Below are 23,300 nucleotides of genomic sequence, written 5' to 3' on the forward strand. Positions count from 1 at the left end.
CAGTGACTTCAATGATATCTGATTAGTCCACATACAAGACTGCAGAGTCACAGTCTATAGAAAGCATATTAATATGAGTTTGATATCTTGTTGAAACTATTACTACTGAAATCGTATGTTACTGCTGTGTCCTTTTAAACATAAAAACAATGAATATACTGCTATTTAAGTCATGTGAAAAGAACAATGAAATGTTTAAAATAAAGACTATTCTGAAGAACAACATTGCAAAATTAGCATGAATGGCATGAAGCAAATGAGGGTGTTTAAAGGCATCTTGTATAAAAAATGTATTTTGACCTTCCTCTGAATTATTTTAGAATTCTCAAGTTTGTGTTTTTTACTTGTTGATTCAAGGTAAAATGTCATCATTCAGTGGAATTAAGCTGGTGTATTTTGCAATTCCAAAATTCACAATACAAATGCTCATTTTGATGTTTAAATGATAGTAAAACAAGATCCCCACACTCATTTTTTTAAAAAACAGCACAGAAATCTCACACAATACCAAATAAACACACATACAAAATATCCTACTGTGTCTTGTCTGTATGTTCTCAATGATCTTTTTATATGCTAACTCTGAATAGTAATTACAGATCTTGTAAGTTGGCTTCTGTTTTTCAGAACTATGAGTTGCACATAAAACATGCATTTTCATCACAACAATTACCATTAATCAAAACACTGAGAGCTAATACCACTCAAGTCCAACCTACCGCTGTGCCTAGCAATATATCAAACTGTCTGTTGTCAAACACTCTATACAAACTTAAACAGCCTATCACTGCAAATAACACAAAATATGCTTGCTAAGTATTTTTTTTTTAAAGTCAAATTGCAATCTTGGTAGTCCATTCTGCAACTGGATTAAGTATATCATCCTAGACAATGAGACATTTTCTGGTTTGTGACAGCATTCGCACAGTGAAAAGTCCCACACATTTACTAGATATAACACAAATATTGATAATCTTTATACATTTATTGGTTTGATTATACGGTATCAGTTCAGAAATTATTTCCACCACTGAATTACATACATGGAATAGCTATATAGTTCTCAGTTATCAGAAATGCCTCTTTTATTACTAGTAATGTCTATCATCAAGGTATGTAAAAACCTGTTCAAATTAATCCTGGGATACTACTACACTCTCATTAGGGAATGGATATTATCAGAAATCTGCATATATGCAAACAGAAATGAATTCAAAGATAAAAATACTTTACCCACCTAAGATCTGCACTAAATCTAAGAATTCATTTGATGTAGCACATAGGGTGAAACTGATACTTCCCAAAGTTTGCTTAGATACCTTGCTTTTCCCAACTAGCAAAATTATCCCGTTCTCCTCATACAGAAACACAACTTTTTATTTCTAACACTGGGAAAGTACTCTGCGCTAGACTTAATCAGTCCGTTTTGCGACCAGCACTCAATAAGAAAACTCGTGAAGGAAGGATGAGGTACAAGTTAAGCTAGGCACAGTGGAATTTAACAAACAGATCAGGCCTTTATTATCAGCAAGCTCCATTATGGATTTGTGAGCTTTGTAAGCCAAGCTCCCCCAAGTATAATTAAAATGTTATTTATGTGTTTGTGACTGTTAACTTCATGTTGCCTCTGCTTGTCCCCCCGCTACCCACACACCCCAATGTGAAATGGCATGCAGAGTTTACAGCTGCAGAGTGCACAATGTGAAATTTATATCAGACTAAAATATAAGAAAATGTTGGAAAAAATAATAAAGAACACGTTGCCTATATTTTCAGTCAGCCTGTGCACACAACTAAGACAAGCTGTAAGATTGAAAAAGAGGTATATCGTAGTCAAAAGGGCAAAACATATTAAAATGGCATATTTTTCACTAGCAAGAATACTATTTATTACATGCTTATACTGTGAACCAGAAAAAGATTCAGTAACTGAGAAAGATGTAGCTTTTCTATATATACTTTGTGCTTCTTTTGAAATCTATTATTAATTGAAATGTAGCAGGAAATGGTTTGCACCTTCAAACAAAGCTGTGTTTTTAAAAAACCCATTTCTGTAAAAAAACAAGCATCTATACATAACTTCCACCATTTTTATTGTTCGCATTAACCCTTCCTGCGCTCAGTGAAGTAACCTTAATATACCCAACACTTTTTCATAAAACCTTAATCTAAGTAACCGTAGGGGGATCTCTTCTCCCCTTGAAAAACTGCAAATAAAGATGTCAGCTATTGAGTATATTTGTGGCGTCTCCAGCAGCTGCTGTTAAATACCAGCTGGTCTAGCTGATTAAAATTACCTCCGAGTTGGTATTATAAAGATGCCTGGGCAGCATTGCTGTATTAATGGATTATTGAGTGAGCGATGAAAACCTTGGCCAGCTGATGCGTTTTATTACAGATAGGCTTTATGATGTGTAATCACTGCAATTTTTACAACTGGAGAAAATAGGAGGGGGGGGCAACGAAAAAAACTCACAGAAACCAGTTTGACTGAGTATTTTTGCTATTCTGCTACCTAGCCATCAGATCATTATTTCCTCTTTGAAAACTAAATCTGTATATTTGTGAAATTAGCACACATGAATGAATTCAGGGAATAGGAATCCCGTACATCATTCCTGATGTACATGAAAAAGACCGAGACTAACTTAACTGTGCGTGGATTTCAATCTTGCATTACCAGAGTCCAACTGGCTGCTTTTCAGTCACGTGATAACTGAATTTCCTTGTATTATTCACGAGGTGGGATACACACAAATACACCCCTTATTCAACAAAGTAGGCTGTATTTTTAGAGCCAATATATATAGCTTCTTCGCTCTCTGTCCTTCCCATAATTATCCCATGGTTTGTTTGTGATGATAATCATGCACTAGGAAAAAGAAAACCTGTTGACCTTTGCAGTGTATGAACATGAGTGTTAAATGGTGTAGTAAAATGTAGTTTACCCTGGGCACAGTGTGTTAGCCAAGAGCCCGTGAGAAAAATCAGTCTTACAAATGTCAGCTTGCTCTGAATAGCTACAAGAGACATACATAGCTCTTGATCCAAAAGAGTTGCTGATGTACATGGAAGGGAACCATGCATGTAGACAGGGATTTCTTGACTGGTTTTGCCAATCTGGAATGTTGGAGGAAACTGATCTTTGCACATTCCTACACAAAATGACCTGATCTACACCTGTCAAATGAATGCAAGTTTTGGAACACAGCCATTTGCAGGATTTCACACTTTCCCAACTGTTGCCACATAATTCTCAGCAGTTTGAAATGTACCAAAATGCACATATTTTGAGAGAAAACATACATTAAAATATTTAAAAATTAGGTATTAACATTCTCTCTCTCTCTCTATATATATATATGATATTTTCTGCTAAAAATTGCAGATTAATATGAAAACAGAACAGAATTATGAATAAAAACACGCAGAAGTGACATGGACTTGAAACAGGAATTTGGCCACTCTTGCTGCCAATAATGCAAGTTACTTAAAAATATAAGTGGTAATTCTACAGACTTTTTATTTTCCTAAAAAAGAAAAGCAGCAGAATTGAATGTACAAGAATACACTGTATATAGAATGAACAGAGACTTTTTGGCATTTTAGTAATCTGTTCTGATACCTACCTATAATTAAGCCTACTAGTTTAAATAATCATTTCTAGCAGTATAGCCTTTACAGATAGTGAAACAGAAATAAAAGTAAATAGGATGGGAACACAGTATTTTCAATGGTAAACCATTTTGTACATGGTGCAACTCAGCTGCACCTTTTGCTCACTGTACAACAGAAGAAGGTTCTGGAAACTACCTGTAAAGTACTTAGTGCTTTTTTAAATAAACAAAAAGCTTTAGTTGTGAATACAAATGTGGGTTTGTATTATACAGGGGGCCTGAAATGTTTAAGTAACCTCTGCTTAAAGGATTGGCATTTATGCTTACTATGCAGTTGCACAATTAATTATTCCAAAACAGTATTTGCTAAATGGGCCTTTATGAAAAGTCAACATGCTTTGTATTTCTCTGCTAGGAAGCTTGCTCACACATTAGAGGAAAGCCATGTCACAGATGCTAGTTGACATTAATTTCATATTCTTTGACACGGGCAACTCGTATCATCTTATGAATGACAAACTGTCAATGGGTGGGGAGGATTGCTCATTATAGTGCAGTCTTAACTACCTTTTTACAGGCTATGAAGAAACACACCTGCCAGTTTGCCTTAGTGTCTTCCTGGGGCATGAGAATAGTGTTTTTACAGCAGCAGTTAGTGCATTATAACCAAGTGAAATAATCTTGACGTGCCATAGATTTTCTAGCTAACGTAAATATGAACTGATAATGCCACATACCCGAAAAGCTACCACCCACATTTGGTACACCAAAACATCTACGAAGATCTTCCTTGGCTTCCAGGCTCAGACACCAGCTTAAGCTTCAGGACCAGTACACCGCAGAATACTTTATAGATTGCTCATGTGTGCTGCACATATCCAGCAGTGCTCCTGGGTTGCTGCACATTAAGCCTCTGGGCTCTTTCAGCAAGTCTCCATGCCTAGCATTCCGCTCTACTTCACGTTCCCTCAAAGCCTCTGGTGGAACAGTTTCCATAAATCCTTCTATACACAACGTCCGGCCTTCTTAGCCCTGACTGTTGGCTCCCATATAGCTCAGTTGGTAGAGCATCTCAAGCTTGTGGTGTTCGACTAAATGACCCTCATAATCCCTTCCAACTCTACAATTCTATGATATCCATTTGAAAGCTCTACTCTGTTTTTTACGTTGATGTTTCATTCATTTTCTTGCAGTGAGAGCTTCATGCTGAGCTTGCATGTTAGCAGTGCTCATGGCTTTGAACACTAGCAGAAACCAAGTTGGGTCTGATGGTCCCCTGTAACATATCTAATGTGTTTACACATATTATACATACGTTGTATAAAGCATACCATGCTATCACTGAGAAAAAAAGGGCAGAGATTTGAACCATTACATTCAGAGATGACAAAGAATCTAAAAGCCCGTGTTAGCATCAAAAGGACTGGCAATGTCATAAATACCTATGCTATATTTTATAGTGCATTAAATGCATGGTTTTAAAACAACATTCAGTAACAATTTACAATTAAAACGTATTGGAAAACTGGGAATACTGCCATTTGTTTTTGTTTCTTCTGATGTGGATAGCCCCCGTTCCTCAAACTGTATGGCTGTTACCTAGGAAACTGCCTGGAAGCAATATAATTGGATGGATTTTCAAAGTGATTGTCAGAATTGTGGGCAGAGTTTCAGGTGGAAGATCCATGGTGCTATCATGGCCTAAGTTCAAATTTCTCCTGTAAAAAATTACAATATCAAAAACTCTTTCTAAGCAGCTCAGATGAGAGATTCTGCAATCATCATCTGAAAAAATACTAAGCAGGCAGAAATGTGTATTTATGTACTGTAGTAGAAGGTTACTAAAAGATCCAATAAGAAAAAAAAAACACTGCCTTGCAGATGTGTATCAAATGAACCATTTGCGATTAAAAGGAAGTGCCAAATTAATTGCATGCAACCCATTTGTTACTTCACCATTTCATTTGCCTTGATACCAAAATATTTAATTTTGTATTATTTTCTCTCTCAAGTTGCTTTCCATTTTTCATACTTTTTTTTTTTAAATGGTGGTGTTTGCATATTTAGAGCCACAACAAGATCATATTATTTCATTTGTATTTCTATAGGGCATAATCTAGAAATTATATAGGATCTCATCTCTTGTAGCAATGTGTAAACAAAGCAAGAGCCAGCTAAAAGGAAAGGAAGAACAAGAAAAATCTGTCATGAACCTGCATCTAAAAAGGTATAATTTGGCTATGTCAAAGTGTCTTCTGATCAATATATCTCCTCTTCAATAACACTGCTTACTTTTATTTTTAGAACCTGAAGTAAAAAACAAAACAAAACAAAACAAGAACAATCAAATCAGATTTCAAGGCTACCATGTTTGCCAGCAAATATATGTGCCTATAAGTTACTTTTAAACAAATCAGTAAGTTGTGATTTCCAAAGAGGAGTTTCCCCTCTTCATTGCTTTATTAGCATCCAGCAAGGGGTATCTCTGATTCACTATTTCATGACCATCCAAAGCTGAGATGTTACTTGGGCCACCAAGGCAACCATTATATTCGTGAAAAGAGTAGGGAGAGGAGGCCCATCTGAAGGAGACAGCTTTGTATTGGAAATGGTGGGGTCCTATGGCAAACTGGAGGTATTTGTGGCAGCTTGGGTGGAAAAGAATGAGGAGGTATGCATCCTGTACGTTGATGGATATAAGTCTTTGATGTGGAGGGATTTCTTGGCTGGATAAAGGGAATTCGTCTTGAATCCTTTTTTGAAGACCACCTGTTAATTGAGTTATTTGAGATCCAGGACCAGAAGTGTTGGTCCTTGTTTGGCATGATGAAGAATATAGAGTGGATGTCAAAGCAGAACTCTACTGGAAGTACCTGTTCTATGGCTCCCATGTTGAGAAGGTATCATATGAAATCCCACACAATGCAATGTTGTCTGGGGCAAGTGACACTGGTGATGATCCTGTAGCCCTGTGATATAATGTTGAGAAATCAGTGGTCTGCAGTTGTATCTTGCCAGGCATTGATGAATGTCTGGAGCCTACCCACACCTGTCTGATACTCATGTCATTGTTTCCATTTACTGGTGTACTGGGTGGGTGGGGTTTGGAGGACCCAAACTTGTTTCCCTGACATCATCTGGGGAAGTGGCAGTGCTTGTTCCAGGATGGCTTGGATTTGTAGTCGTGGTGCTTGCCGTCTAAGTGGTAGTTCCAAAAGAACTAATTCGCCTGGTAAGATGTATAACATGTAGAGTAGCACCTCACATCTTGTTGAGTGACCAGGACCTTCATCTACAGAGGTGCTCCAGGGTCTTTTCACCAAACAGTTTCCACCTACAAAGGGTGCTGTGGAGAAACTGATCTTGTATGTTTTGTCTACTTCCCAGAGTTTCAGTCACTGTGATCTGCAAGTTACCACACCTGCTGCCATTGAGAACACTGTGAACTGGGTGAAGTCCTAGGTGGCTTCTGCCACAAATGCCGCTGACCTGGATATTTTGAGTAGTGTCTTGTAGACACAGTCGGGATCTTGATTCGGTTTTGCAATGTGGTCTTCAAGAGGTCAATGATCTCAATATCCAGGATTTGATAATTGTTGGTTAGTTGGACCAACTTTTTGTATTGTGTGGGAGTATCCCATCCTGTTTTAGTGATTCTCTTGAATAGCCTGGCGCTGGTACAAATTTAGAAGAAGGTTGGGTCTCAGGAAACACCACTGCCCCCTTGGAAGGAGCAGGGGTAGGTTCAGATGACTTAGCATTAAGGTCTAGTGCTGCTTCTGAGAGACAGAGGTGTGGCATATTATGAGCGTCTTGAAATAAGCAAAGAGATAGCTGTTTGTCCACCACAGAACTACCATTCCATTCCCTTTCTTCCACATCCTGAAAGGCAAAGAGGTCAGACCCTATGGAGGATATTGCCCAAGAGCTGTCAGGTTCCCCAGTATTGGTAGATTGTAATGTGATCACTGCAGATGACAGCAGTCACGAAATTAAAAGATGCCTGCTTCTTGGGAGAAAAGCAATGACAAACCTAGACAGCATCTTAAAAAGCAGAGACATCACCTTGCTGAATGGTCCATATAGTTAAAACTATGGTTTTCCCAGTAGTGATGTATGGAAGTGAGAGCTGGACCATAAAGAAGGCTGATCGCCAAAGAATTGATGCGTTTGAATTATGGTGCTGGAGGAGACTCTTGAGAGTTCTATGGACTGCAAGAAGATCAAACCTATCCATTCTGAAGGAAATCAGCCCTGAGTGCTCACTGGAAGGACAGATCCTGAAGCTGAGGCTCCAATACTTTGGCCACATCATGAGAAGAGAAGACTCCCTGGAAAAGACCCTGATGTTGGGAAAGATGGAGGGCACAAGAAGAAGGGGACGACAGAGGACGACACGGTTGGACAGTGTTTTCAAAGCTACCAACATGAGTTTGACCAATCTGCGGGAGGCAGTGGAAGACAGGAGTGCCTGGCGTGCTCTGGTCCACGGGGTCATGAAAAGTCGGACACGACTAAACAACAATGTGAAAGGATTAAGCAGGGACGACGACAGGATCTTGTTCTAGGCTGAAGCATGCAGCAAGGATTAGGCAAGGAGGGCAGCGGTGGATCTGCCTACTTCCAATAATATGCAGCCAAGCAGGGCTTGTGTATGTCCTTTGTGAGTCGGAAGCCCACTGGTGTTGTGTCAGGAATGGGTGTGGTAAAGTCCTGGGTCCCTGTTTGTGGAGACAATGGAGAGGAAGCTGGAGTATCTTCAAAGCCCATAATTTGTCCTCCTCAGAGGGTAGCAGAGTGGGCGGGCTGTAGTTGAGCTGGGTCTACAATGCACAAGTGATTTTTTTTTTCATATTTGATGTGCCAACCCTTCAATCACTTGCTGATTGAGGTTGTTTCGCAGCTGGCCTTGCAATGCCGAAACAAACATCCTGTTTGACAACTGGAGTATGGATTTTATTGGCCATCCAGGCTGAACCCACAGGGTATTGGAAGAGATGTCATGCCTGAGTCAGTCACTGCACTCTGTCAGGTAGGAGGGAGAGGCGGCTATGACCTTACCAGTTCTCCAAGGAGGTGAGCTCTCCTGGCCTCGTCCTGCTGCTAGGCTGCTTTGTCTTTTTGGTGGCCTTGTGGACTGCTGTGGAGTCAGTGTCACTGGTAGAGGCTGGTCTGAAACATCTTTGTTTGATAAGCGGCTGGAGGGGTGACTGTGTTGGAACGGCCATACGCAACCTTCAAGAGGAAGCGGTGGGTCCCTAGGTCTCAGCCGGGCCTGCTTCAGTGTGTTGTACCTGTCTAGCTCACAATCTAGAATCTACATTTGCCATGTGACCAGGATAACAGAGCCATGAGGATGTGGAGAGGCCACAGTCTTCTTCTCTGATTGGGCCGAAATCCCAACACTCTGGGGTCAAGGTGCATGTCCAGGAGCAAATCAGTCAGGCTGCAAAGGTGCCATGGCAGAAACCCCCTGAGAATGATTTTTGGGGTCTTTTTTTCTTGTTTGAGGAGGGTTAAAGGAATTAGGAAAGGATGTGGTTAAGACAGAAAAAGGTGGGAGGTAGTCTGTCTCTTTAGAGAAGGCAAGACTATATGGAAAGAAGAGTACAAAAACAATAGGTACAGGAGAAAAGTAAAAAATATATAGTTTAAAGGAGAAGCTGAATAAACAATCCTAAAGATGAAGAAAAGTGTGGTAACAAAGAGCGATGTGACTGGATCATTGGAAGGCAAGAGCAAAAACTGAATGGGAGCCGCCTACTTCCCAGGAAGTTCTTCTCCTGCCTTCATCCACCAGGTGGAGCCAAACCCCCTATGATGTCAATGGGAAAACTTTATTAAATGTATAAGGATGAGCCCAGGAAACACTTCTATGAAATGGCTGCATTGGCTTCATGGTGCAATTCTGTACATGTCTATGCAGTAGGAAGCTGCACTGAATTCAGTGGGGCTTACTTACTTGAAAGAAAGAGTGTAGAATTGACTTAATTTGCCAGAATAGGCTATACATCGAGGATAATTCTTCAAGATTTTTTTCCCAGCTGGCATCTCCTCTGCTTTCATAGAAAGCAATATCATTGCAGGTAAAATTCAAAACATTTGAAAATTAAGGGAAAAGATAACTAGTAAATATCAGCCCACAAACTAATATTCATTTCAACTCGTGTTTTTAAAATAGCTTTAGAGCCATCATTTTTGTGTTTAATGCATGGGTTATACACATAATAAAGTAAGAATCTTTACCACTGGGAGCAATAACAGTAATTTTAACAAATTATTCCTTTTCATTACAATATGGTATTTTAACTGTTTGTATTAAGTAAGTTTCTCTGCATCTTTCAATCAATCAGTTATACTGATGGGCCTGCTTGTATTTCCATAGTAACGTCTCAAGCTCATGTAAGTAAATATTTTCGTACATACTGTTAAATTATTAGCACATTGTATGCATCAAAGCTGAAAGATAATACAGAGTTAAGTTTTGCAAAGTTTATTTATTGATCTGTAAGAACAATCCCAGTTAAATTACCATAAACCTCAACATCACAACAACTGCTAATCCAGCTAATAGGAATTAAGGGACATAGAAGATACATAATAAGCATCTGGGGGATATAGAATTTATCCCATGAGTGCAGTAAAGGAATCATAATTTAAGAGTGCTGAAGCCCTTGTGCATCATGAAGGTCCTTCCTCACAAGTGACATTAATTGCATAGCCCACAGATGCTTATTATGCATTCTAGATCACTGCAAAGAAAAATATTCATTTAAAATGTAAAGGTTTAATGCTATTTTAAGTATAATGCAACACAGCTGCTTGGTGATGTCACAGGCAAGGCTGAATAACATAATTCTGAAGCACCATTTAGAAGCTCACCACTGGCATAAAAGGTATATAAAAGCACACCTCAAATGTTTAGCAAAGGATGGCACACACTTGTTTTTCGCATATGAAAGATGTGACTGCAGGATGTCTCAACAGTGATTGCAGGAGGCCTCACCAGAACATACTGAAGTTTATATTTATAATGACCCTGTACATGAAGCACACTGAATAGGCAACACGGTTGTGCAGACCTGAAAAACTGGTCTTATGCCTCCCACTGTCACCTGAATGTGTTGTAAGATATCTTTTTAGAAAAGAACAAGTTATTCTTATTAATAAGCTTCTGGGGGCATATTTTAGCAAAACAAATTAAGTTCTCTAACGTATTGTTTTAACCATACTAATACAAGTATGTAGCTGGGTTGTCTAGTGAAGATTTCCTGCAGGCAGTAAGCCGGTTCTTTTATGCAGTGAGGGTTGAAGGTCACATCCTGCAGCAGTCTTCATCGACCTAGTGCTCTCTGGATATTTTGGAACACAACTCCTATAATTCCCAGCCACTATGTCAATGGGCCAGGCGTGATGGGAGTGGGAGTCCAAAATATCTCAAGTGCCCAGTGTTTGCCCTACATAATGTTTTTCTCTTCTTGGAGTGATCCCACAGGTCAGTAAAACACACTTACACACGTCACTACATAACCATGGCAATAACAAATGTCAGAAGGCGGTGCCAGTGTTGGGATGGTTGTGCTAAGCCTCTTCAGAGTTTTTGGCATATCTACATCTGATTCCCATAGATACAGATCCTTCCCATACACGGTCTTTGTTGGGATAATTTTTTGATGCCGATTTATAATCCTCTCCCTGCCACTCATGATCATAGCTCAACTGTGCAGTTTGTAAGTTTACTCTAGGATAACTGAGTAGTGTTGGGCTGGTATTTTCAACCAACAACAGCCACACACACACACACACACACACACACACACAGACAGACAAAGCCAACATGAGTCATTAGTAAGCACAGTTAGCACGTGCTGGCTGTCAATTAGTGTGGAAACAACCCTAATTACCCCCAAACTGATCCAAACTAATTTGCAGGCAAAAGCTGTGTACCTTAGAGATGGTTTTAAGTTTGTCAACACTTGGGAAACACAACTTACATTCCACACAATATACTTCCATCAGGTTATCCCTTCCCTCAGTTGCAAACACAATTCTGTATTGTTCTGCTCCTTGAATGTGGTGGCAGATACTCTTAAGCGGTACTGAGATTCCTAGTCGGTGCAGTATTGGTCTTAAGAAAGTTTTTCTCTAGCGCAGAACAGATACTGAAGGTTTAAATACTTTAGCTCTTAGTTTGACTAAAGCAGGCTCCTCATTAAAGTTTCTATCCTGACAGATGTGGAAAAGGGAAACTCGCTCCCCCCCCCCCGCAAGATTAATGAAAACCATTGTGTGACTCACCCATTCTAAATGGTAGCACAATTTACGATACTGCTTTCACAGAGCAGGATTCCCCCCCCCCCCATTACATATGCTCTTTGTTTACACTGACGTGTGATTATTCAAACCCAACAATACATGCCGCAAAAAAATGAACTGACGACAATCGTACAGATCTCCATTCCTAGTTCTATAAAAGGACTGGAATATATTTCTCAGTCTATAAATGTTAAAAATTATTATCATAATAATTTACTGTATAAAAGCAAATTTAAATAAGATTAAACATATTTACATAATACCAATGCTTTAGTAACACACATTTTTAATATGCAATTCAGATTTAAAACAGAGTTACTGTTTTGAAAAGCTTACTCTTAAATTAGAAATTTGCAGTTTTTCTCCTAGGAGATTTACTAGTCCTAATATGTTCAGGAGAGATTTTCTTGACTATCTTAACTTTATAAAGTGATTGTGGATGCAAATCTACATCCTGTGGACAATAGTGGTGAAACTCTTAAGTGATTTCTAGGGTAAGACCCCCCCCCTAATGTGATCCTTTCCATTTATGGGATTGTGAAGAGAAATGTGTGAACTGGAATGAACACTAAACAACATACAGTACCCAGTGGTCATTTCCAAGAAAATGCCTGAAAACGTGCATTCTTTCTCCTCCCATGTGAACAGACTAGATCACATTGAAGTTTATCCATACAATCTCATGCATGGAGGGGGGAAAGGTAACTAGTCTGCACATACAAATCTTCACTGTATTATCTAAACCTGAAGGGCTGTAGTAATCCTATTTCCAGGGTGCTAAATAGAATGCCACATAATTATCCCAACAACTCTTTCACTTTATTTCATTTATATTTGCACAAGGCAAAATAGTGTCAACCCTGTATTACACATATACACAATTCTGCAAAGATCCACCCAACTCATTTATGCTTCTGATTCTTTGTAGGAAAAAGTATTTATCAAAATATCCTTTTTGAATACGGAGCTAGACTGATCTTCATTTTAGGTTGGGTTGGAGGAAAAGAAATGAATGAATGGACCTTGCTTGCCTATAACAGCAGTTCTGCTGAGGTCCATTTAATTCAGCATCCTGTTTTCCTATAACGACCAACAATACGCAGTTCTTCTAAATACACATGCAAGGATATAAGGCTGCATCCTTATACATTGGCTTGTTGCTCATCTTAGCCCAATGTAGTCACTTAGATTGACCTACTTGTTACCCAACATACTGCTTGCTTATCACTAGCTAAGCACAGCTACATTAGGAATCATTTAAAGCAGTCTTAGGATATAGCAAGTATCTATATATGTTGTTAAAATCATTCTGCAGCCACAAGAGTGAAGTTCCTAAAAGTTCTAACTCCTACTACGGTTTGGAAAAAACTGAGGTCAAAACTGTGAATTATCCTTTTATAGTATGCTTCCCTAGCATTAACACTGTGTGTGAATGGAAGAGACATTCATTCTAGCAGCTTATGATCAGCTTTCACCCTGTGCACTATGATGCACAAAGCTCCTAAAAGAAAATGTTAATATGCTGGTGGCAAACATTTTCTAAATCACAACAGTCCTCAAAGTAAAAATTAAGTTTCATGCAACTTTGATTCTTCTTCTGCTTCCAAAACAGTGCTATCTGATTGTGGCAAACAATTCCATTACAACTGGATTAAAGATACATGTTTTAAGGAACTTATTGCCTTATTTGCCCTTTTTGTGCAATATGACCCACAAATCTCATGTAACTTCTTTTATGTACATCTGTTTTGTTATTTCTTTTTTCACACTAGCAGTCATATACAGTGGTACCTCGGGTTACAGACGCTTCAGGTTACAGACTCCGCTAACCCAGAAATAGTACCTCGGGTTAAGAACTTTGCTTCAGGATGAGAACAGAAACTGCGTAGTGGCGGTGCGGCGGCAGCAGGAGGCCCCATTAGCTAAAGTGATACCTCAGGTTAAGAACAGTTTCAGGTTAAGAATGGACCTCCAGAACGAATTAAGTTCTTAACCTGAGGTACCACTGTAACATCATTCCTGTGTAGCTTAGTAGAAGGATCCATTCTTGTGATCAGTACTGTGAGATTACTATGCTACCTTGTGCAGTCACATCAAAGATAACAATTCAAAGAGTAGGAAAAACAGTCTTCCAAATATCCTGGAATATATTTCTTGAATATTCATAATAAAAACTCACATGGCCAAAGGTCTTCATCTAGTCCAGATTTTCACTTTAATTTCCAGTGCTTAGCAATGTTAAAGTTGGCAGTCTTTTCACCCCCAGGACATTTTGACAAGAGGTGCTATGAAAGTTTACTTGCCAGGCATCTATTCTGACTATATGTTACTTTCAGCACTTGAGACTGAAGGCACATCACCTGCATCTAGGAGTAACATGACAAATCTGTATTCTATCCTCACAGCTACTCAGTTCTATTCATTAACATCTCAGCATATAATTAAGTGGCAAGAGAATAGAACTCAAATGGATACTTCCCATTTCTCAACCCATCTTTCATCCTACTTATATACCAATCACTTTTGACACCATATGCAGGAAAGCAAATTACTGAACAAAGTCTAAATCCATATTTAAGCTAAAGTGGATCAAGAATATCAATTACATTATCTCTTTTCATCTGACACACACGAGCCCTCCGCTGCACAAAAGGCTAAAGGAAGCATACCTGATAGAATTTAGAATACATACAGATTCTAATTATAACAACCTATAAAGGCAATATAAATATTCTGAGTAATTTGTGGGTTTGCTTGTCTTTACTAACAATTAGTTACGACAGCTAACCGAAACCTCCATATTGAGAGACAGTGTATCTTTGAATGCCAGTTGCTGGGGTCAGGATTTGCAAGCTTCCTAGAATGACTGACTAGAGTCTAGACACTGCTGGAAACAGAGTACAGTGGTACCTCGGGTTACATACACTTCAGGTTACATACGCTTCAGGTTACAGACTCCGCTAACCCAGAAATAATACCTCAGGTTAAGAACTTTGCTTCAGGATGAGAAAAGAAATTATTCTCTGGCGGCACAGTGGCAGCAGGAGGCCCCATTAGCTAAAGTGGTGCTTCGGGTTAAGAACAGTTTCAGGTTAAGAACGGACCTCCGGAACGAATTAAGTACTTAACCTGAGGTACCACTGTACAGGCAACTCCCCATTTATGTGCGTTCTGTTTGTGTGAGACCGAGCACACGTGCAGCGCCAGTTTAGTGATCCACTGAGGAGCTTACTTTATACTTCCCATGTGTCTATTCTGCAGCACAGACACAGTGCAACACTTTGGTTTCAAAACACTGCCTTCACTTTTTGAAGTAAATAATAATAATCATTCAAAACATACAATAGCACGGGGAAAAACAGCACAGACTGGTTCACTTAACAGCTCCCTTCAAACTTCTCCTGTAGCTGTGTACCACACCTGCCCTCGTGTTTGTACTACAAGTGCTAGCAACAGTACAAGACACAAAGTGACTCGCAATAATTACTTTGCACTATAACTTATTAGATTTAAGGGTCAGAGAAATTAACATTTAAATACCATTTAATCTAGGGCATTAATCATTGTTAGCTCATATAACTGTACAATTACACTGAATATTCAATCTGTCAGCATTTTATAGGATCTAATCCTTTCATTGACTTTTATTTCATCTGGAAGTAAGACATCTATGCATTTTTATAAGCAGATCGTTTTATAAACACAAAGGAGCAAAATGGCATGTAAAAAGATGGTTTTACAAATATTGCAGATATGGTAGTTTGGGTACCTGATCTATATGTGCATCTTTTGATAAATTGAGGCCTTTGACTGAGGCTCTGCTCTGCAAACCCTCAGCATCTTAAAGTATGCACATGGGGTTGTGGGAAATGATGTTTTCAGCCATTGTGTCCAGGCTTTTGTACCCTCTTCACAGAGATGTCCACCTGTCTCCTCTCTCCTTACCCTTCTGGCACTGTCTAAATATTTTTCGTTTGTTTGCAGACACAACAGCTATTATGCCCTTTGCTTGTTCTACTGGCTTTATCTTCATCTGTTTTTAAAATTGTTTTTATTACATTTCATTGGTTTTTAGGCGCATTTTGGTATTTATTTCTGTTGGCTGCTATGAATGCTTCCGAAGCAGGAAAATGGGATATAATTGTTTTTTAAAAAGGATGAATCGCTGCACTTATGCCAAGCGCAAGGCCCAACTAGCTCTTTCAAGTAAAGTGGGTGGCTACAGCCAAACTCTTCCTCGCAATTTGACTTTGCATACACAAACATTGGCATGGTGCAGGAGGCTCTGATACTGTGCTAACCTATGTTTCCAACCATCCCATCTCACTCTCTTTTGCATTCCCTCACTGTTGATCATGGTCCTTTGCTCACTTGGTAGTTCTGCAAGGATGCCTACGCTTATCTTGATGATAATCAGCAGAACTCCCATAGAGGTGCCAGCCAAAGTAAACGATGTAGAAGTGAAAGGGCTGATGCCACTGATCTCCACGGCCCAGTGTCCCATTCATGTGTATATGCCTTTCTTTAAAGGTAAAGGTAATAGGTAAAGGACCCCTGGACGGTTAAGTCCAGTCAAAGGCGACTATGGGGTTGTGGTGCTCATCTTGCTTTCAGGCTGAGGGAGCTGACATTTGTCCACAGACAGCTTTCCGGGTCATGTGGCCAACATGACTAAACCGCTTCTGGTGCACGGAGGACCGTGACAAGTGCCAGAGTGCACAGAAACACTGTTTATCTTCCCGCTGCAGCAGTACCTATTTATCTACTTACACTGGTGTGCTTTCGATCTGCTAGGCTGGTAGGAGCTGAGCCATAGAATCATAGAATCATAGAGTTGGAAGAGACCACAAGGGCCATCGAGTCCAACCCCCTGCCAAGCAGGAAACACCATCAGAGCACTCCTGACATATGGTTGTCAAGCCTCTGCTTAAAGACCTCCAAAGAAGGAGACTCCACCACACTCCTTGGCAGCAAATTCCACTGTCAAACAGCTCTTACTATCAGGAAGTTCTTCCTAATGTTTAGGTGGAATCTTCTTTCTTGTAGTTTGGATCCATTGCTCCGTGTCCGCTTCTCTGGAGCAGCAGAAAACAACCTTTCTCCCTCCTCTATGTGACATCCTTTTATATATTTGAACATGGCTATCATATCACCCCTTAACCTCCTCTTCTCCAGGCTAAATATGCCCAGCTCCCTTAGCCGTTCCTCATAAGGCATCGTTTCCAGGCCTTTGACCATTTTGGTTGCCCTCCTCTGGACACGTTCCAGTTTGTCAGTGTCCTTCTTGAACTGTGGTGCCCAGAACTGGACACAGTACTCCAGGTGAGGCCTGACCAGAGCAGAATACAGTGGCACTATTACTTCCCTTGATCTAGATGCTATACTCCTATTGATGAGGCCCAGAATTGCATTGGCTTTTTTAGCTGCCGCGTCACACTGTTGGCTCATGTCAAGTTTGTGGTCAACCAAGACTCCTAGATCCTTTTCACATGTACTGCTCTCAAGCCAGGTGTCCCCCATCTTGTATTTGTGCCTCTCATTTTTTTTGCCCAAGTGCAATACTTTACATTTCTCCCTGTTAAAATTCATCTTGTTTGTTTTGGCCCAGTTCTCTAATCTGTCAAGGTCGTTTTGAAGTGTGATCCTGTCCTCTGGGGTGTTAGCCACCCCTCCCAGTTTGGTATCATCTGCAAATTTGATCAGGATGCCCTTGAGTCCATCATCCAAGTCGTTGATAAAGATGTTGAATAAGACCGGGCCCAAGACAGAACCCTGTGGCACCCCACTAGTCACTCTTCTCCAGGATGAAGAGGAACCATTGATGAGCACCCTTTGGGTTCGGTCAGTCAGCCAGTTACAAATCCACTGAGTGGTAGCATAGTCAAGACCACATTTTACCAGCTTCTTTACAAGAATATCATGTCAAATGCCTTGCTGAAATCAAGGTAGGCTACATCCACTGCGTTCCCTTCATCTACCAGGCTTGTAATTCTGTCAAAAAACGAGATCAGGTTAGTCTGACATGACTTATTTTTCAGAAATCCATGCTGACTATTGGTGATCACAGCATTCCTTTCTAGGTGCTCACAGACTGTTTGCTTAATGATCTGCTCCAGAATCTTCCCTGGTATTGATGTCAGACTGACTGGGCGGTAATTATTTGGGTCCTCTCTTTTCCCCTTTTTGAAAATAGGGATGACATTTGCCCTCCTCCAGTCTGCCGGGACTTCGCCTGTTCTCCAGGAATTCTCAAAGATGACTGCCAGTGGTTCTGAGATCACATCTGCCAGTTCTTTTAATACTCTTGGATGCAGTTCATCTGGCCCTGGAGACTTGAATACATCTAAACTAGCCAAGTATTCTTGTACTATCTCCTTAGTTATTCTGGGCTGTGTTTCCTCTGCTGAATCATTTGCTCCAAATTCTTCAGGTCGGGCATTGTTTTCTTTATCGGAGAAGACTGAGGTAAAGAAGGCATTGAGGAGTTCAGCCCTTTCTGTGTCCCCCGTTTGCATTTCACCATCTTCTCCTCTGAGTGACCCCACTGTTTCTTTGTTCTTCCTTTTGCTATGAACATACCCATAAAAGCTTTTTTTGTTGCTTTTAACCTCTCTAGAAAGCCTGAGTTCATTCTGTGCTTTAGCTTTTCTGACTTTGTGTCTACACGTGCTGGCTATTTGTTTGAATTCCTCTTTGGTGGTTCCCCCCTTTTCCATTTTTTGTACACATCCTTTTTTAATCTTAACTCAGTTAAAAGTTCTTTAGATAGCCACCCTGGCTTCTTTAGGCATCTTCCATGTTTCCGTCTCATTGGTATTGCCTGAAGTTGTGCTTTTACTATCTCCCTCTTAACAAACTCCCAGCTATCATGAACTCCCTTTCCTTTTAGTATTACTGTCCATGGGATCTCACCCAGCACTTCCCTAAGTTTTATGAAGTCGGCTTTCTTAAAGTCAAGAAATTGAGTCCTAGTATGCTTGGCTGCTCCTTTCCGCTGTATAGTAAACTTCAGAAGAGCATGATCACTCGCGCCTAATGATCCTTCCACTTCTACCCCACTAACCAGGTCATCAACATTGGTTAGGACCAGATCTAAAATGGCTGTTCCTCTTGTTGCTTCTCCCACTTTCTGGACAATGAAGTTGTCTGCAAGGCCAGTGAGGAATCTGTTTGACCTTATGCTCTTGGCTGAGTTTGACATCCAACAAATATCCGGGTAATTGAAGTCCCCCATTACTACTATCTCCCTTCCTTTTGCATGCTTGGCCATCTGTTCCAGGAAGGCATCATCTATGTCCTCCGTTTGGCTTGGGGATCTATAGTAAACTCCCACAATGAAGTCACTGTTATTCTTCTCTCCCTTAATTTTGACCCAAATGCTCTCACTTTGGCTTTGAGGTTCTAAATCTTGGATCTCTTCACAGGTATACACATCCCTGACATATAACGCCACTCCTCCTCCTCTCTTGTCTGGTCTGTTTCTCTGAAATAGATTGTATCCCTCCATTATTACATTCCAATCGTGGGACTTATCCTACCAGGTTTCAGTGATGCCTATTATGTCATATTTAGTTTGCTGTACCAAGAGCTCAAGCTCATCTTGTTTATTTCCCATGCTTTGCGCGTTAGTGTACAGACATTGAAGTCCATTAATCATTCCCCCGTGTCTCTTATTTAAGGATTTTTTTCCTCCCACCACTAGGTCTGCATGCTGTTTGCTCCATTTGGTCTATGACATTTGGATGATCATCTTCATCAATTGATAGACTCCTACCTTCAGGAGCACTGTCTCCCTCCCCCACATTAGTCAGTTTAAAGCCCTCCTGATGAGGTTTCTGAGATTTTTGGCAAAAACATTCCTCCCAACTGTTGTGAGGTGCAGTCCATCGCTTGCCAGAAGTCCATCTTCAAGAAACTGCAGTCCGTGATCTAAGAATCCAAACCGTTCCTGTTCACACCATTTGCGAAGCCAGCTGTTCACTTCCACTATTTTTCCCTCTCTCCCTGGGCCACGTCGTTCAACTGGGAGGACAGATGAGATGACAATTTGTGCATTTAATTGCTTCAATTTCCTGCCCAGAGCCTCGTAGTCTCTTTTGATCTTCTGGAGGCTATTGCTTGCAGTGTCATTGGTTCCCACATGAACCAAGAGGAAGGGGTATTTGTCAGTGGGTTCTATGATTCCTTGCAGTCGTTCAGTTACATCTTGGATCTTAGCCCCAGGGAGACAGCACACTTCCCGAGACATCTTGTCAGGCCCACAGATCACTGCTTCTGTTCCCCTCAGTAGGGAATCCCTTATCACCAGCCAGAGCAACAGGTGCTCACCCTGTTGCGGGGATTCAAACTGCTGACCTTCTGATCAGGAATTTACCTACGATAAGTGGGCTTGGTTGAAGGAAGGCAAACCAACAAACCAACAAACAAACAGCTGTTCTCTCCCATAACATGCCCTTTGCATAGCACTATTGTTTTCAACATACTTTTTTTTTATCATACTATATTGTAATAGCAACAAAAGCAGTCTTCAAGCCATATGGAGTTTATAAGGAGACGCACATCTGTCAACATTGCTAATTTAAATCCAGCCTAAATGGATAGAGGCTACACAAGTGATTCATTGAGATTTATAAGCCCGTAGCATAATGAATGGATGGCTTCATTTCACTTTTGTATTTGACCTACTACATTTGTTAACTATTTTTGGTGATTTGATAGGGAAGGGATAGCAAAAACCTTCTCAATGTTAGGAGTCCTGTGTTTTTGTGACAGTACTTGGGACAACAAAGACATTTGGTCAAATCTAAACTTGAGTGGCAAATGCCACAGAAACTCACTAGTATATATTAAGGAAGGAAGGAAAGAGGAGAGGCTTCATTCAGATAAAGTGTGCAGATTGGAGAATGTCTGTCGCACCCTGATATTATAAAAACCATGAAGGACTACAGCCATTTGGGCATATAAGCAATACATTAAAAAAACACCCACACACACCCACACACCTGAATAACCTAAGATTGGTCAATAAGCAACAATTTCCCATACCAATGCTCAGCAAAGACACATAATCAAACACATGTTTCAGCACCATGATTTAGTAAGTTTTTGCAGTTTTGCTTATTGTTCATACTTTGATTGGAAGGTACTGTTTTTTATTTATGCTAGCCCCTTTTGGCTCTTAATCTTTGTAAGTCAGTCAGAGACTTTTCTGCAGCAAACAATGAATCAATCAATCAATCAATCAATCAATCAATCAAATAAATAAATAGTAACAATGTGGAATTCCAGCTTCCCGGGATGCAATTTTGCAGAGAAAAATCCAGAGGTTATGTATGATCAGAATACAAATCAACAATTTGGTGCATTAGTACAAGTGGACCATTTCTTTTTTGGTCTGTATTAATCACTTCACATCCAAGACCCTGGAAGCAGTAATTTTGTTCTTGGCACCATTGGTTAAGATACCTCTTACAATAGCAGTCTCAAATCTGGGTGCTACAGTTCAAGAAGCATGGTGAAAGACTAGAAAATTAATATAAACATTTATCCCATATTAAGTCAAGCTGAAGGAATGTTGGCTGTACCCTCAGGAATTATTTGTTAAGGACGGAACTACATTCTTCAAGCATTTTGATGAATGACAGAAAGAGGCTGATGACAACTGTTCACGTCATCTACTAAGGGAAAGCATAAATGTAAATTTGGTATATTAGGGAAAAACCTATTTCAATCATCAACCATAAATGGCTTTGGGTGTTCTCTGTGAGGTGAGTTAGATTGGATCATCATTGCATTTGAGTCCTTCCCAACTCTTAAGAATTGTTCTAATTCCATATCCTGTCCTGTGATTCACAACTTTATCTTATGCTGCCATTGAATATACAAGCATGAAACGTTTCACAATATCTCTTTCCTCTTCCATCCTGTTGGGTAGTAAATAGTTTTCTTTATGCCAAATCAAATAATAGTATCTCTCTACACTAACAAAATTTAGGAGACCACTCAACTTAGTACTGGAAATTGTGTGTGTGTGTGTGTGTGTGTATATATATATATATATATATATATATATATATATATATGTCTGACAGCAGTAGAGACAAAAATAATTACAGTATGCTGATGTTTTATACCCTTTGCACTTTTCAAATACTAGCACACAGTTATTAGAAAGAGAAAAGACCCAGGTAATTTTTCTCACTGCCAATATAGTGGGAACTGACATATCACTATGATATAAGTCTAACTGTTTTGACAGTACTACTGGTAAATTATTCCACAAGTTAAGATTCCAATTGACATTTTGTTACAGTGGTAGTCTACAGTAGATTCCAAAGGACTCTGCACTAATCTGCACACGAGGCTCTAGTTGGGAAATAATTGTTTTAGTAATCATACTTGATAATATTTCTTCGCTTAATTTTTTCCATATTATGCTATTTATGGTGACTTGCAACCCATAGGCATAAGTTAGACCACAGATTACCACTATCTATGCCAATGTCATCTTTCCACATTGATCTGAATGTCTCCTTTACATTCTGCAGTTCTATTTCCCCTACTTCAGCACTGACCTCTTATGTGTATGCTTCCATATTACTAATGCATTATCAAAAAGTGACGGCAATAATTGTAAACCACTCATCAAACTGTGGTATACAATCATGATTTGCAAGACAAGCAAATACCATAGTGTAATAATGCAGACATAGAGACAAACTATATTTTGCTATAAGCAAGAAAGGGAGGAGGTCATTGTAGCATGTGAATAGGGGAGACAGCATATGAGGGCCTGAAGTTTGGTCAAGGCTCATTCACGTAACGTGAAAACATGCTTTGACATTACAGAGGAACCAAGCAATTGTCTTGTGCCAGTTTGTCAGTGTTACACATGTTATATTTTAGCATTTTTAATCTGCCATAAATTGCATCCACTGCAGTACATCTCTATTCATTTTTGTGCTCGTTGAAGCATTATTTGTTTCTTGCTTGTACATAGTTTATGTAAAGTCTGATTAAGGTAGGTTCTAATATTGTTCTTGATGCATCTTATTCAATGCTGTCTAGCCTGGTTTTCCAAAAGAGTGACATTTTGCTCTTGTGCCTTATTCTTAATGAAATGCTCCGAAAGCAGAAAAGCTGGTAAATGTACAGTATTTATAATACAATATTTTTAAGTTTAAATAATGCAATGAAAGCAATATTTGTGAGCAATATCTTGTACTAAACAAGATAAACATTACTAGATATTAAGCATTCATAAGGGATGTAATCTATGTTCATTTATATTTTTTAGGGTGCTTTATTTGCAAAATTTGGAATATGAACAGTACCCATTAGTTAATGTAGCCATCTGTAGTCCTTTGC

At 39.6% G+C, this 23,300-nt stretch overlaps 1 protein-coding gene and 1 long non-coding RNA gene across 10 annotated transcripts in view; one reads left to right on the forward strand and one right to left on the reverse strand.

Annotated features, from left to right (window-relative positions):
* Positions 1-23,300, reverse strand: part of TBC1D5 (TBC1 domain family member 5) — a 219,661-nt gene that overhangs the window by 75,717 nt on the left and 120,644 nt on the right. The gene's annotated exons all lie outside the window — the stretch shown is intronic.
* The window catches only part of LOC308459612, an 87,592-nt gene that overhangs the window by 55,964 nt on the left and 8,328 nt on the right, over positions 1-23,300 (forward strand). Inside the window, exon 3 of one of the 2 annotated variants that reach the window (XR_013978222.1) lies at positions 3,389-3,439. The exons of the other annotated variant lie outside the window; for it this stretch is intronic. This is a non-coding gene — a long non-coding RNA (uncharacterized lncRNA). Of the gene's footprint in view, positions 1-3,388; positions 3,440-23,300 lie in introns of those variants that run through there. 2 annotated transcript variants of the gene reach the window in all.

The sequence above is a fragment of the Podarcis pityusensis genome, assembly GCF_964106645.2.
Source record: "Podarcis pityusensis genome assembly, chromosome: 12".
In the NCBI taxonomy this organism is placed as follows: Eukaryota; Metazoa; Chordata; class Lepidosauria; order Squamata; family Lacertidae; genus Podarcis; species Podarcis pityusensis.